Consider the following 16,744-nt stretch of genomic DNA (forward strand, 5'->3'; position numbering starts at 1 on the left):
GGGCTTGACAAATTTGCCTGAAATCTAGGAGCCAGCTAAAAAAGTTAGGAGCCAGTTTTTTTTTTTTTTAAACTAACAACCAAGCTTTATTTAATAAAACTGATACTAAATTTACACATAAATACGACTAGAACCCCACTCTCCTATATAGCGCAATTGGATGGAAACAGACTGTCTGTCTCTTTCCATCCGATGCCATCTGATCGGATCCACGGGATGGATAGAAAATAGAACCACCATCCGTCTGTTTTTGGCGGGCAGGGTCAGATGGCGGCAGATTACCGCTCCATAGAGGAGACTGAACGGTCCGATCAGGTCTGCCTGAAAAACTGACAGGCGGACCTGATCAGACAGCCCGTGTGAAAGGGGCCTTTGGCTGTGGCACGGCGATGAGGAAAAAAAAAAAAAGATATATATATATATTTATATATATATATATATATTTTTAATAAGAATTGAAGAAAAAAAAAACATTTTTTTTATTTTTTTTTTTAATAATTAAAAAAAAAAGAAAAAATTATTATTTTTTTTACATTTAAAAAATAAATTAATAATAATAACCACACTCCCTGTCCACTTACCTTTAAGCAAAGGTAACTGGACAGAGAGATGAAGCCTTAAAAAACTTCCCTCTCTTCTCCTCTTTGGAAGGAGAAGAAAAGGCATTGAGAACATGCATTACTCCCGGCCACCACAAGAGGGCGCCAGTTCCCCTAGCTTCTCATCTCACAGAAGAAGGCCGAAAAGCCGGGGACTAAATTTCTGGACGGCGTGGAAGTCCGTGAACTCGAAGAGGAGGTGGGGGGCGCAAAAGGGACAGGACAGCTCAAGCAGGGCACCCCAGGCGCCAGGTCGCTAATTCTAGTCGCAAATGCGACCTGGCGCCCGGGATTTGTCGAGGCCTGTTTTAAACCATAACTATTTTCCTTATGGGTCCCTTAAACCTGCTTACCCTTAGTGTGCAAGGGTTTTATTCCACGCATAAACTGACTAAGGCCCTATGATCATTTTCCTACCTCAAAGCTCACATGGTATGCCTGCAGGAGACTCAATTTACCTCTCACTCCACACCTATATTTTTTAGTCCCTTTTACCCACAAGCATTCACAATTTTAACCTTAATTAAACATAGAGGTGTCCTAATAGCCTTTCAACGCACTACCCCTTTCACACTCCTGGCAGAAATTAAAGACCCCGAAAACAGTTTCCTTATCTTGTCGGGCCTTCTACTAGATGCAAAGTCACAACAGTGTTTTATTGTGCTCCCAACAAAAATATCCTCCCATTCCTTTCCCACTGGCTATCAGTAATAAACTCTCACAAACATGGAAGATTACTTGTATGCAGTGACTCTAATCACACCCTATACCCTTTCCTAGATAAATCTCCACAGCCTTCCTCCTCCAATACATCCAAATTAACCTTCCAACAACTCTTACATTGATTCTTCTTACTAGACTTGGCGGGAACACCACCCTTCTAGACGCCAATATACTCACTATTAACATCCTCACAAAAGGTTTTCAGGAATAGACCACATATTTCTCACTATAGGATCTTCCCCTTTACTTCTATCTTCAGTTATTCATTCTTTCCCTTTGGATCGACCATAGTGCTGTCATCACTACATTATCTTTGTTGGTACCTACTTCTAAAGACCCAACCTGGTGTATCAACAATAGTATACTATCTAACCCTGCTAATTGCCAGGATATAGCAACAGCACTTAAAATGTATATAACCACTAACTCCACACAGATGTATTACATAATTTGCGGCACTTGCATTAGCCAAGCTTTCCACCTCCAGAAAGAGAAACTACTTCTCCATAAACGCCTAGATGACACCCCCTTACTGGACTCATGACGCATTTAAAGCTGACCCAACCCCACTTTCTAGACAACAGCTAGATAAGGCCAGACTTGAACTTGATCTCTACCTCACTGACTCTGACCTTTGAAGATCCCGGTACAAAATTTACAATAGAGCAAATAAATCTGACACCTTCCTGGCCTTATCCCCACGTAAGATTGACCATGCAGTCTAACTGGTTCGCTTAAATCTTTCCAGAGATACATATATTAGCAATCCACTAAAAGGTCTTCAAGAATTCCGTAAGCACCTAACACAACTTTGCTCTGCCTCTGACCCTTTTGGTCGTTCCCAAGCGGACTCTTTATTCTCTCGTATATCTCTTTCAACAGTCTCTGCTCAAAAACGAGAAGAGCTTGACAAACCCATCGCTAGTACAGAGGTCTTTCAGCCATTACAACCCTAAAGTCCCATAAACCCCCTGGTCCAGATGGCCTTTCGGCCACCTACTACAAAAAACTTGCTGACCTCCTATCTCCGTTACTGGTGGATGCGTTCAACTCTATCTTAAAGTGATATTAAAGTCTCATTTATTTTTTTTATTAAAAATAACAAACACTTTATACTTACCTGCTCTGTGCAGTGGTTTTGCACAGAGCAGTGCAGATTCTCCTCTTCTCTGGTGCCTCTTCAGTGCTCCTGGCCCCTCCCTCCTGTTGAGTTCACCCAAGCAGAGCTGCAGTTCCCAGTGTCCATTCGGACACGTAGCCACGGCCCTGCCCTACGCCCTTTCTCTTCTCATTGGCTCACTGAATTTAATTTACAGCAGCAGGAGCCAATAGCACCATGCTGCTGTCTCAGCCGATGAGGAGGGTGAGTCTTGGGCAGCCGAGACACTCCTTCAACATCGCTGGATTGAGATGGGCTTAGGTAAGTATTAGGGGGGATGCTGCACACAGAAGGCTTTTTATCCTAATGCATAAAATGCATTAAGATAAAAAAACCTTGTGACTTTACAACCACATTAAATGGCCAAACCTTCATACCTGAAACTCCTGCAACTGTCATATCAACACTACCCAAACCTCACACTGATGACACATCTTGTTCAAACATTAAACCGACCTCCCTTTCAACCTTAACATTAAATTATTAGGAACGATCCTTTCCACTGACCTGAACCCAATCTTAGGTTCTTTGATCCATAATTATCAAGTATGTTTCATCCCGCTCATCAAGCCGGAGATAAAATCTGCCGAGCGGTTCTTTTTGCCCATGCAGCACATACTCATAAAATACCTGCCTGCTTTGTATCTTTATATATAAGAAAGGCGTTTGATACAGTCTCGTGGCCCTATCTCCATTTCATATTACGCCATTGGGGCTTTGGCTCACACTCTTACCTGGGTTTTGTCTTTCTCTATGAACCCCAGAGCATATGTTCGCTACAAAGGCCATAAATCAGATTTTTATTTCCCTGTGGAGCGGGGCACTAGACAAGCTTGCCCATTCTCACTGAGCTGACCTCAATATCCATGGTCTGGAACTTGGCAGGCATCCCCACAAACTTTCTGTCTTTTTGCAGATGATCTCTTTCTCTTTATGTCCTCCCCTCTCATCCCCACTCCTAATTTACTTCACCACTGACCAATTTGGACAGGTTTCAGGCCTTTAAGTTAATACCCATAAATAGTCTGCTCTCAACATTTCTCTTCCTTATACCCTACTAGATCAACTGAAAATTGTCCTCCCTTTTCCTTGGTCCCCTACTCATCTCACTTACCTTGGTATAAAACTAATGGCAAATCCATCCAATTTATTCTCCACAAACTACTCTCCTATGTTAATGCATTTTTTTAATCTTATGGCCAAATGGTCCTCCTTACCCCTAGCCTGGATGGAAAGGATCACAGCAGTCAGGATGACCATCTTACTGAAAATGTTATATCTATTTTGAGTCTTCCCTATCCCTGTACCAGCCTATTTTCTCTTTCAATTACAACGCCACATCTCAACAAAAATCCGGGGTACACTCTGCCCTCGTCTCCTGTGTCTTACTTTATGGACACCCAAAGTACAAGGGGGTCTAGGCCTTCCCAACTTTACCATAATAATCCCCTCTGCCGAAATATCACGCCTCCGCAGAAATCCCTCTCTGGATGGCTTTTGAATGTGACCCTTTCTGGGTTGCCAACCCTCTTTGGCTCCATTTTTCGGACCATTGTGAAACTTATGATCTACCTGCCTCTGAACCTTTCCATTACCTCCAATTTAAGCATTTATTTACCCAACCTATCCCTTAAGAATTCTCTGCCCCAGCCATGTCCCTCTTGGAATGCACCTGCAAAAGTGACACACACATCAGAGAGGCCTCATATCCGATCTATATTCCCTTCTTTAGGAACCTTTACCAATACTCCCCCTCCATACACCGCCAAGTGGGGAAGAGATTTAGGCATTAATCTTGACCCGGTTGATTGCACTTTTATAGCCACCAAATCCTCCTCCCAATATATCATAGCACTGGAAATGAATTAACCTATTGGTGCTTGCTTCCTGCCAGGACTGGGAAATATGTACCACAATACTCTCCTTTCTGCTTCCAAGGTTGTCTTACACCTGGTACACACTTGCACATTTGGTGGGACTGCCCCAAAGCTAAAACCTTCTGGACGAACATATTTAATATAATTTCTGATCTTTTTGAGGATACCCTCTATCCTGATCCTACTGTGGCCCTCTTAAACAAAAAAAACCCTAGTCTGACCTCTCGTCAATTCAAATTACTCCTGCAGGTTACTACGGCAGCTAAACAAGTTATTGCAAAAGCATGGAAAATCCCCCAAACTATGCATTTCGGCAGTTAAAAATAAAATCACCCAAGCAATGATCCATGCTAAAATAGAAGCTCCCATACTAGACAGAGTCCCTATGTTTAAAGCGCTCTGGAACCCATTGGTAAAACACTATCATCCCACTAATTTTGATGAATCCCTACTTCTACCCTGATTAATAGGTAATTCTCCAGTTTACACAATGTTAAAGGCTCCTCAATCCAGCTGATCTCTGGGTTACCCTGAGACTACAATATTGTGAGTACAGGGGCTCATGTCAAGGGGCCTGGCCAGAGGGGGGCCACCCCTGCTAGTAGGACAGCGGGTGTCAGCCAAAGAAGAGAGAGAGGATACTAGAGAGAGTGTCCTGAAGATAACTGGTTGTTCACCAACTCATCTTAAGAATAAGAGGTTTAATCCACATTCATCCGAAGTGGTAGGATGAATCAACAGCCTGGCTGTTCCAAATCTATAGTAAAGCAGAGAAGATAGGAGTCCTCAATCACTGTGAATAGTTAAAGTTAGAGTATCCCACTATTTCCTTTTCCTATCCCCCATTTTACAATAAACACAAAAAAAAAAAAATACACCTGAACTGATTATTGGAGTGTGAGCCAAGGAGAATTAAGGAAGTGAATATCAAGAAGTCCTTGCAGGGGCAGTGCTACACGTGCTGTACCATAACAACATTATCCTGACTTTACTACTCTTTCCCTCTGCTTCTATATAGCTAGTACAAGTATACAAACCTGACATCTTTATCTTGTTATTGTTATAATGTTCCCAATGCCTATTTGTCCAATGTACAATACTTTCTCTGTATTGAATGTTCTAAAAATTTCTGTAGTTTCAGCGAACTGTCTTCAAATGCATCTGTCTATGTGTTTTTTGCTATGTTATTACTATATAGCAGAGAAATTAGGTTTAATTTCTCTTCTATTCAATAAAAACATTGAACAAGGAATCTGTGAGATAATTGTTCATATAAGTATGTACAGCTCTCAGCGCCAGCCATCCCTGCCAAAAACCTAAATGGCATACATTTCCTCCATTATTTTGCTATCACACAAATATACACACATGAAAAATACTTTTTCCAAATACAGTGAAATATTTAAATGGAGGAGGAATCAAATGTAGCCTTATAAAGCTGATTAGTGGAAAACTCCATAACCTCTGCTCTCTAATCCTTTTTAATTGAATCCAGTATGCAGATATCATGTTTCCACTAATACTAGGTACCTCTTTAGTGAGTTTAATTAATAGATACACTGCAATATTCAGAACAGTTTACCTATTGGCAACTAGATTTGAGTACCCACAATGCGCAATTTTTTGTGTACACACAGCTGTAAATTGTAAACTGGGAAACGGATGAATTGAAAGGAGCTTCTTAAGTTAATAATGCATATTACGAGGCATCCAATGTCACTCGCCTTGCCTTTGTTCAAACACTGCATCAAAGTTTTAAAATGCAGAAACAAGGGGAAGACTTCATGCTTACAAGTTATAGGTTTACTATTTCATGTTGAAATGTAATTACTGTACACTAGTCCTGAATAATACTACAAAAAAGCAGATTTGTTATTTTTATCTCACTCTTCACTGTTATCTTAGAATTATCTAAAAATTTCTAGATGTGAATATGTAATTGTATGTATTTACTGAGCCAGTGAAAGATAAATGGAAAGTCAGTGAGGTTGACAGGTCATGTTAAACAAGGAACAGATCATGTTCTGAAACTAAATGACTGAGCTAGAACATATTTAAAGGGAACCTATAATGATTGGGGTCATTTTTTACCTTTATAAACGGTTTTATATAAATTGCTTACTTGGTATAAAAAATATTTAATTTACAATTAAAATATTACAATTTACAAGTAAAATATTTAATGTAGGAGTATGCCCAAACAGAGCATTATGGGTTTCCTATGGGAGAGTATAATTAAAGTGAATGTTTAGTCAAAACTAAGGCTAAACCTAGTCCCACCCCCATTCTAAGCATATTCTATCTACACTGTGAAAGAAAAGATGCTTTTACACTGCAGAATTCACTACACAGATTGGACCCCTAACTGACATTTTTGACACTTTTGGGGGGACCAGTGACATTACTACAGTAATCAGTGCTAAAAAATATGCACTGTTACTATAATAATGACACTGGCAGGGAAGGGGTGAAACTGCTGATCTGTCCCTGCCTGTCAGTGAGAAGATCCGCCTGCTTTGTTTACATAAGCAGGCAGGTCTTCTCTCCATTTACTGGACGATCATGGGAGGAAGGCAGCAATCGCCGCCTCTCCTCATATGGTCCGACTCCCGCTGTGTCTAAACCCCTTTCCTATGACTGGATCCAGGGGAGCCGCACTGCTGCAGTAATATTACTGTGGGCAGTCGGCAAGTGGTTAAGGAGGTAAAAAAAAAGTGGTTAAAGTCAATCAAAAACACAGGACCATCAAACATAAGGAAGAAGGACTCTACGTGGAGAAATGCATTCATCCTGTATGTGGCTATGGTGTTAAAAAAATGTATATATTTTTTTAAATAAATATAGCATCCCTTTGATTTTCAAAGCCCAGAAAAAACATTGAGACAAAAGCTTGTAGACACAAAAACCCAAGACTCACACACAAGCAAAATAACTTAGCAAAAAATGCCAAAAAAAACTGTATACTGAAGATAAAAAACAGTCCCCCTTACAAATAGCCCACTTCCTACTTACGGATATCACAATTTACATCTGTAGTCATTTTGATTTTTTTTTTTTTTTCCTTTTACAGTTTAACCCTTAGAACCTGCACTAGGTATTGGTGACATGGAGCCAGGTATGCCTGGAATGGTATTTTATTTTTTAGGATTGGGTGCACCTTTTTCTTTTTTTTAGTGTGGAATAAATTAATATATTTTTTTTTATTGTGTATTTTTTTATTAACTCTATTTATATAATTGTATTATTATAATTATCTTACTGTTCTTCCTTATTGTAAAAGAATATACATGGATAACAAGGATCTGTGATTACTATGCAAAATCTTTGGCTGGTAGTGGTGAATCTCAGTCAATATTTTTGTAGGCTACTTCTTCATTAATCTTAATACTATTTTTTTTTTTTATATACTGAAAAGCTCTGGAGAGAAATATTGAGTAACATGCTTCATGTTTGTAATTCTGGATTTAAACAGTAGAAATAAAGAACATTTTAGTATATTTATTGCAATATAGGAATAAATTACACATTTTCAGTGGAAGAATATATTACTCAATTTCTTTAGGATTAAACAGGGAAACACACTTTAAAAATGCGGTCATTCTTTTAATATGTTATCAAAGCAATATTTGCATGAAAATAGTATGCTGCACTTCCCTGCAGATTTTACTGAGATCAATGATCCTATGACCCACAGTAATAATCCTATTATGGTAACTATGCCACCACTGCTTTTAAGAAAAAGAACTATTATATTGACTAAGTTGTCATGGGGTATAGGATCATTTTTAATATTTGTCACAATGCTTATGAATACTAAAGACAGCCAAACACAAAATAAAATGTTAGACATTAGAAAGCAGTTTGATTACCAAATTATCTTTAGTTATACACACATATAACACAAATATAATATAACACAGGTTGTTAAAAGCCATACTCTGCATATCTTTGCAATGACACAGGAGTAGATTGGGATCAATATTTATATATGTCAAAATCAATGTCTCGCCAAAAGTTGACTAATTTACCCAAAGGAAACGACTTGGTTCTACAACATTCACACTTACTACAGAAGGCATGTGGCAGAACAGAGACATAAAGAGTGTGTGACATTGTCACCAATACATAAAGTGACTTAATATTATAAAGCAAACACATTTAATGCCAAACACCAGCATTGTGTGTCTGAGGTGCTCTGAAGAAATAAGTTATGAAACAATTAGTCTTTTAAAAGGAAAAGTGCGCTTATTCTAGGTGTATAAAAAAATCACCTAAAAGTGATATGTGAAATGAAGTGCAAGTGATGAAATTAAATACAAATAATCTCAAATTAATAGCTCAAAGGAGCATAACAAAATATCTCCTTTGAGCTATTAATTTGAGATTATTTGTATTTAATTTCATCACTTGCACTTCAATTCACATATTACTTTTTGGTGATTTTTTCATACACCTAGATTAAGCGCACTTTTCATTTTACACATATTTTACACAATTCAGTTGCAGCTATTCACATACCAGCGCACCCTTTTCTTTTTATCAATTAGTCTTTTAAAGCACCTGCATTTCGGTACACACAGATATGAAGTTTATATTCATGTATACTAAGGCCCTAGAGCAAAAAATAGTCTGGCAGTAGTTGGAAAATAACCAACCATTATTTTGAAGAATACGGCCAGCTTCTGCCATGTCAATATTATATTTACAGTATAAAACACTGACAATGTGATTATTAAATAGAGTCTCTTCAACAGAGTATTTTACATTAGGTATGCATCACAGAGTGTGAGCTTATATGTTGCTATGGGGCATGTTAACAAAGAGAAAATGAGCTATCTCCAAAATGACACCAGTATAATTCCGGCTGCGTGGTTATTTACTGTATCACGTTTCTCCTATTGTGAATCCATTTGTGAATGATGTACACTGAAGAGTATCTTTTTACTGTGGCAGTCATTTGGAATTTTAAAGTCATGAGGCAACAGATGTCTGTGAAATAAAAAGGTGTGCAATAAATTGTTTCTGTAATCCTATTATATGTTCCTACATAACCTTACAATCAGGTTTGCTGTAATATCCACAGAAAGTGTAGCGCTATACATAATGTCATATGTGAACTAAATAAATCAATTAGTGAACCACATAAATCACTACGTGACATATCAACTCATATGAATAAATAGTGATAAATGTAAACAAATGAACTAAATTGGTTAAAAGTGTCTATAAAGGAAAGTTCCAACCGAATTCAGTGCTGAGTAAAGAGGAAATCCAAGAATAGCAAACGTGACACCAAAGGTAGGATCACACTGAAAGCTTACCAGAAGGCCAGCGACCCCCCCCCCCCCCCTTACTCAGGGTGGTCTAGAAGCACTCAATCAGTAGCCAGATCCACTGGCAGTAGCTCAAATCTCCACTCAAGTGGTGGCCCCAAACAGCAGATACAGCAATGGAAGGTAAACAAGTGCTCCAGGAGATCAAGCCAACAGATCCTCTCTTATCTGCTGCTTCTTCCAGCAATGTCAGAGAATCTGCTGCTGGAATCTGTATCTGCTGTTTGGGGCCACCTGAGTGGATATTTGAGTTACTGTCAGTGGATCTGGCTACTGATTGAACGCTTCTAGACCACCCTGAGTAAGGGTGGTCGCTGGCCTTCTGGTAAGCCTCCAGTGTGATCGTACCTTTGATGTCACGTTTGCTATCCTTGGATTCACTCAGCACAGAATTGTGTTGGGACTTTCTTTTATGGACACTTAACTAATTTTGTTTATTTGTTTACATTTATCACTATTCATATGAGTTGATTTGTCACATAGTGATTTATATGGTTCACTAATTGTTTTTTTTAGTTCACATATGCCATTATGTATAGCACTGCACTTTCTTTTTGTCTATTATCACATGCCTGGTATCAAGGGTATAGTGTTCAGCTGATAATATTATTGGATCCACCTTTTTGAAAGGGGCTGTCATTGCAGCAGATACCCTGGTACAGTTTGAAAAGTTCTAGCATAATTTAAAAAAATCTAACTTTTAAATCTCCTGTATTAATAATACTTCACCAATACAGGATTATTTAATATATACAGTATTTATTTAAAGGGAAACTACATCTTTAGCTTTCAATATCTTAATGAGCCTAGCTCACTCATTGAATTATTATTACATGTATTTATATAGCACCAACAATTAATGCAGCACTTTTACATATTGTAAATTCAGATTAGTACATTAAGGCCTCATTCACATTCTCAGGTGCAGAGGCCCATACACCGTCACTGCTCCATTTGTTTATGTGGGTGGAGCCACCTGGTGCTGCATACAAGTAGCCCATGTTAGTCTAGTGGGATGCAGCAGCTGTATAGACACAGCCACTTGTCTTAAAGTTATACTAAAGTCTAATTTTTTTATTTTTATAAAACGTTTGGCACAGAGAAACCCAGATCCTCCCCTTCTTGGGTCCCTCTTCAGTGCTCCCTGCCCCTCCCTCTTGCTGAGTGCCCCCACAGCAAGCAGCTTGCTATGGGGGCACCCGAACCGCAGCTTCGTGTGTCCATTCAGACACAGAGCCCTGCCCCCCCCTTCTCCTCATTGACTCACTGACTTTGATTAACAGCAGTAGAAGCAAATGGCGCTCCGCTGCTTTCTCAGCCAATCAGAAGGTAGAGTCCTGTACAGCCGAGTCTCTCGTGCAACATCGCTGGATTGAGAGGGGCTCAGGTAAGTATGAGGGGGACTGTTTTTTTATCTTGATGTGTAGAAAGCATTAAGTTAAAAAACCTTCTGCCTTTACAACCACTTTAATTTGACAGGTGTGCCGTTGAGCGCCTGGATCTAGAATGCCTCCCAGCACACACTGTCTGCATTTGGGAATGCTCCAGCTCTGGATATTCACAGTGTACAGGCCTCAGTGCCTATGTGAATGATGCCTTATTGAATGATGCCCAGTCTTACAGGCAACAAAGTGCCTATAGCACATTGTCCAGTCTTTCTAGCTTGTATCATTGCTAAGATAGCATGGCCGACATGGCCCCCCTCTCCCCCCCCCCCCCAATTTCCAACCACACATGTAGCAAGAAGACAAACATTTACCAATGAATGACAGTGCTTGTCTTAGGACCCAGGGGTTTTCCCAATTTTCCACCCCCCTCCATCTCTTTATTGGTCTTCAGGAAGTATGCGGCCCCTGCTGCACAGTGTTATTGGTTTTTAGTACACAAGCAGCTACTGTATCTACACCATACCAACCAATAATGATGTGCAGCCTGGCTGCCTGAGTTCTAGCAGAAAATAATTAGACAGAGGGAATGGAAAAGGGGGACTGAGTCAGAGCCCTCTAGCCAACACTATCCCTCTCCAAAATGTGCTCACTGAACAGAAGGAAGTTGCTAGTACACAGGCAGCTGTATACACCATACAAACCAATAACGCTGTGCAACCTAGCTGCAAATAATTTAGACAAAGTGAATGGAAAATGGGGACTGGGTTGGAGCCCTCTAAACAACACATCTCCTCTCCCAGAAATGCTCACTGAATTGGAGATGGAAGCAAGTGAAATCTACCTGAGCTTAAACTAAGTAATGCCCACAAATAGGGCTTCTATTAAGAAACAAGCAAAAAATTGGGGGAGCAAACCCTGAACATGTATATCTAAAGCCAGTGCAGCTATGGACCAAGCAACATGTATATTAAAAAAGAATAGCGCACACATGCAAAAGAAATGACTATCAAATATGGAGACAATCCATAAATAAAAATGGGGATTTAGTCCCACCATATTTGATAGTCATTTCTTTTGCATGTGTGCGCTATTCTTTTTTAATATACATGTTGCTTGGTCCATAGCTGCACTGGCTTTCGATATACATGTTCAGGGTTTGCTCCCCCAATTTTTTGCTTGTTTATTATGTATTCGGTCTGACCAGACTTCTGAGGTTGAGCATCCCATCCCCCACACACACCTGTACTCTATTGGTGTCCACTATCAAGTAGATATAGGAGGAGTCCCCTGTAGTGCATTGGCACACCTTCCCAGCAAGGAGTGTTGTCTCCAAGGGTAAGAGAGGCTGGATTCACTCCTTTTTTATGGATAGTGTAGGACCCACTGATAATGGGGTACTTTGACGCAGTGGAGGGCTTCTATTAAGGGAGAAACAGAGAAGCTGGAAAGCAATGAATAAAGAAAATATTTCTTCATATTTTACCGGTAATACTATTCTATTAGAGAAGCTAATGCAGGTAGTTAGACATATACTGTATATAGAACTGTATTCATTTTTTTAATTCTTATGAGAGTTCTTTAAATACTTTTGCTAAAAACAACCATAACAATGGCTGCTTACAACAAATCACTAAGTGACCGCCCAGGCTCATATGAAGGAATGAGTATGCAGTACTTGCTGTGGCCCACCTTCTCTCTGTTTGTCCCATCCATATGTGGTGGATATGCTGAGGTGATTTGGCAACATTTACACACTCACTATACTATCACAGCAGTGCTAAAGAGAGATTGCTTTACCTGTCTCTGGCATTAAACACGAAGAACCCAGTAAACAAGCAAGATTTTGCTAAAATTCTAGTTTAACCTATTCAGCTCTCCCTACATTCATCTTGCCCACTTGATAGCCAACTGAATCAAATTTGACATTGGCCACTGCTTAAAGAAGATTGCTTATTTTTTTTTATTTGTATTTGTTTGTTTACTGTTCTGTCCCCTAGGGAACAAAGTACATGTATAGTCTCCCATATTGCTAGGTGATCTTCAACCCTAGTTTTGAGGTTCAAACTGCTTCCTCTCCCCTCCCGAGCTGACAACAGCTAGGAATGAGGCAGCGACTTCATAACGCCAACTTCTCTCTGCAAGAAGAACGCTGAGAGAGGGGGTACCTGTCTGCTTTAGTCTTGCCAGGGCTTATTTTGGGAAAGTGCTTGAAAGCATCCCGCCTCTTCCCAGATGTTGTCAAATCGGCCACGGCAGGAGGGGAAGGGATGCAATTCGGACCTCATAGCTAGGGATTACGAAGTGCCTGGCAACATGTGCCAAAGTACTTCATGTACTGTGTTCTATAGAGGGTACAGAACAATAAAAGAAAAAAGAAAAAGAAGAAAGACTAACCACAATAGGTTATATACGGGCACTATTCATATAGATAGTGAACAGAAAGCCTTTTTGGATGCACAAAGCAATATCTCAAACTGAAAATTGCTTGCTTTGATTGTACAAAGTAAGGATCTTTCATTACAGAAAGCTACATACGTGCTGTGCTTACAGTGCTTCTTGTTGTCACCTTTGTTGTGGCCTTCCATGTTTTACATTTCTATGAGCTTGTTTTAAAAACATATGATTTAAAAATAATATTTTAATAGACTAACTTAGTTATAGTTAGTTAATCAGTATTAGGATGACTAATATAGTAGTAGTTGAAACTTATGTTATTCAGTTATAGTACAAGATAGTGGTAAAAGTGGGAATGCATACACTTGAAATATATCAGATGTGAAATCCAATTCCAAGTGAGGTAGTGTACAGGAGACTATGCTTTGATTACAATGAATGAAATAATTCAAGAGAAGGTTGGGACTTTACGGCTATCACAGTAATCGGAGCTCACAAGGAAAGAGCTTGTTATCATCTAGCCTGGCAACAAAGCATAGCATCTGCTTGAAGCATACCATGCTGGACAATGGCCATTACTATGTAACTGTGTTATGCAGTCATGATAAACCAGACATATGCATAACATGTTTCAAAAATATCTAAGGTTAAACTACATGGGTAAGTTTTCATTTAGCCCTATTTATTAAAGAGCGCTAACAAACAGTAACTCATATCAACCTACCAGAATTTACCTGCAAAAGCTAAATTCTGGTTGCTATTGGTAACTGCTCTTACAGAAAACACTGAAGATGCAAGTGATGTAATATGCCTGACTAGGTGGTCCCACATGGCCTCAAAATGTTTCAATAAATCTGATTGCGATGTAATCCCTTCAAAACATATTTGAACTACCGTTTTTTTTTTTTTTTCGTGTAAAAGACACCCTCATGTATAAGACGACCCCCCACTTTTCCATCACAAAATTAGGAAATCAATATTTTAAACATAAAACACAACACATTTTTAGTTAGTAATTAGGTAACATTTACATACCACTATGATATTATGCACCGCACTTAGCTTTGAGCATCCGAGTCTTAAGCCTCTGCTCCAAGTTTGGCCATTTTGCTGGTTTTCCTCTTAGGGCCTTCTTCTTTTTTGGCATCTTAAGGAGTTCTTCCTGTTGCCTGATCATACACTCAGTAAGAGGAGGCCAAAACTGTCTCTCTGCAGCTCTATTTCCATGCTCTTTTGCATAACTGATTACATTCAGTTTGAATTTTGCAGAGTAAGACATTCACTTGAAAAAAAAGAGAAAGGGGTGGTTCCACGCTATGGACTAACTAATTATATATAAAAGAAGGTGCTGCCCCCACTGAAACAACTACCAGAGTAGATGTCCAGAATTGAAAAAGGAAGAAAAGGGTAGTGGGTGTGACACTGCTAATGATATGCAACACATTTGTAGTAGTAAGAAACAATCAATGTGCCATAAAACATAATCATGATAAGACCAAAAACAAAATACCATAAAACATCATAGTAAGATCAGTTACAAAATACCAAACAATATAATCAAACGTGCACAGCCTAAATGTTTAAGCCTTAATTAATACAGCCTGAAGTGTTTAAAGATCAAGTGAATAAATTGTGTGATCATATAACATATAACAGCAAGTCCTTTGGTGAAATATAAAATATCCTTGAAAATGAGTGAGTGAAAAACTGCAAATTTCACACAGAGTGGTGTCCGTGTAACACTCGTGCTCCCACTGTATAGTTGCACTCTGTCAGGGTGCCAGGAAACCCGACCACACGTAGATGCAGGTAAAATAAGGGAGTTTATTGGAGCAAACAACAATAAACGCACAGCAAGAGAAAGGAGCGAGATCAGGAACAGCCAGGGTCAAGTCCAGAAGTGGGTGGTCATCCAAGCCAGAGTCGAGTCCCAAAGCGGGTAGTCATCCAAGCCGGGGTCATGTCCAGAAGTGTGTGGTCTGCCGATGCAAGGTTGAAAGCCAGGAGAGTCGTCAGCCAAGATACAGAGGAACACAGAGAACAGAAGACTGCTAGCAGTGGCTTCAAAAGTGACATGTGAAAGACATTGGAGATATGCATGCCAGTGGGAAGACCAAGGGCATAGGCCTCTGGGTTCACCTTACGGAGGATGCGAAAAGATATAACAAAACAGGGTGCCAGTTTTGGAGTGGGCACCCTGACCTGGTACAAATGAGCAGAAAACTTCTCCGGTCTGCCTGGAGCTTCTGACGCTGTGCAGAGACCCGTAAAGACTCTTGAATCTGCACCCAAGAGGACCGGAGGGCACAAAGATGATCCTCCACAGTCGGGATGTCCTGTGGCGAGAATGACTTGGGCAACACAGCGGGTTGGATCCCATAATTAGCCATGAATGGAGACATTCTGGAAGACGAGTTGATGGCAAACTCCACCCAGGGTAGCAGATGAACCCAATTGTCCTGATGGTTTAGAGATCTAGCAGCAGAGAAATTGTTCCAGAGCTTGGTTGGAATGCTCAGAGGTACCATTGGACTGCGGATGGTAGGCCGAGGAGAAGGAGAGTCAAATACCGAACTGGGAGCAAAAGGCGCACCAGAACCTAGAGACAAATTCGCTCCCATGTTCCAAGAAAATCTCCTTTGGGCAACCCGTGTATACAGAAGACCTCCCCAAACACAGAGGGAAGCTCCTGAGCCGTAAGCAGCCTCTTAAACAGAACACAGTGGCACATATTGGAGAACCGGTCGACCACCATGAGGATAACAACATAACCTCGAAACGTGGGAAGTTCCACAATAAAATCCATGGCCAAGTGAGACCAGGGATGCTCCCCATTGGCAATGGGATGCAGTAGGCACAAGGGAAAGTGCCCAGATTTGTTCTGGGCACAGACTGAACAAGCAGCCACATACGCAGTAACATCAAGGTGGAGAGACGGCCACCAGAACTGACGGGAAATGTCCCAGGAAATCTGGTTCTTCCCAGGATGACCAGCAGTCTTGGAATTGTGGTACGTGCTCAGCAGTCTGAAGCGCAACCCCTCAGGTACAAAACATTTGCCAACAGGTATCTATGTGGGAGCATCAGGTTGAGCAGCCAAGATCTGTTCCCCAAGAGGAGAGGTTATGTAGGTGCGGATGGCAGCCAAGATATGATCTGAAGGTATGACCGGTTTCGGCACGGAGTCCTCCATGGACAACTCAGAATACTTGTGAGACAAGGCATCAGCCTTAATGTTCTTGGAGCCGGGCAAATGGAAGACCACATAGTT

This window comes from Pelophylax lessonae (genome assembly GCF_965119305.1).
Source record: "Pelophylax lessonae genome assembly, chromosome: 1".
In the NCBI taxonomy this organism is placed as follows: domain Eukaryota; kingdom Metazoa; phylum Chordata; class Amphibia; order Anura; family Ranidae; genus Pelophylax; species Pelophylax lessonae.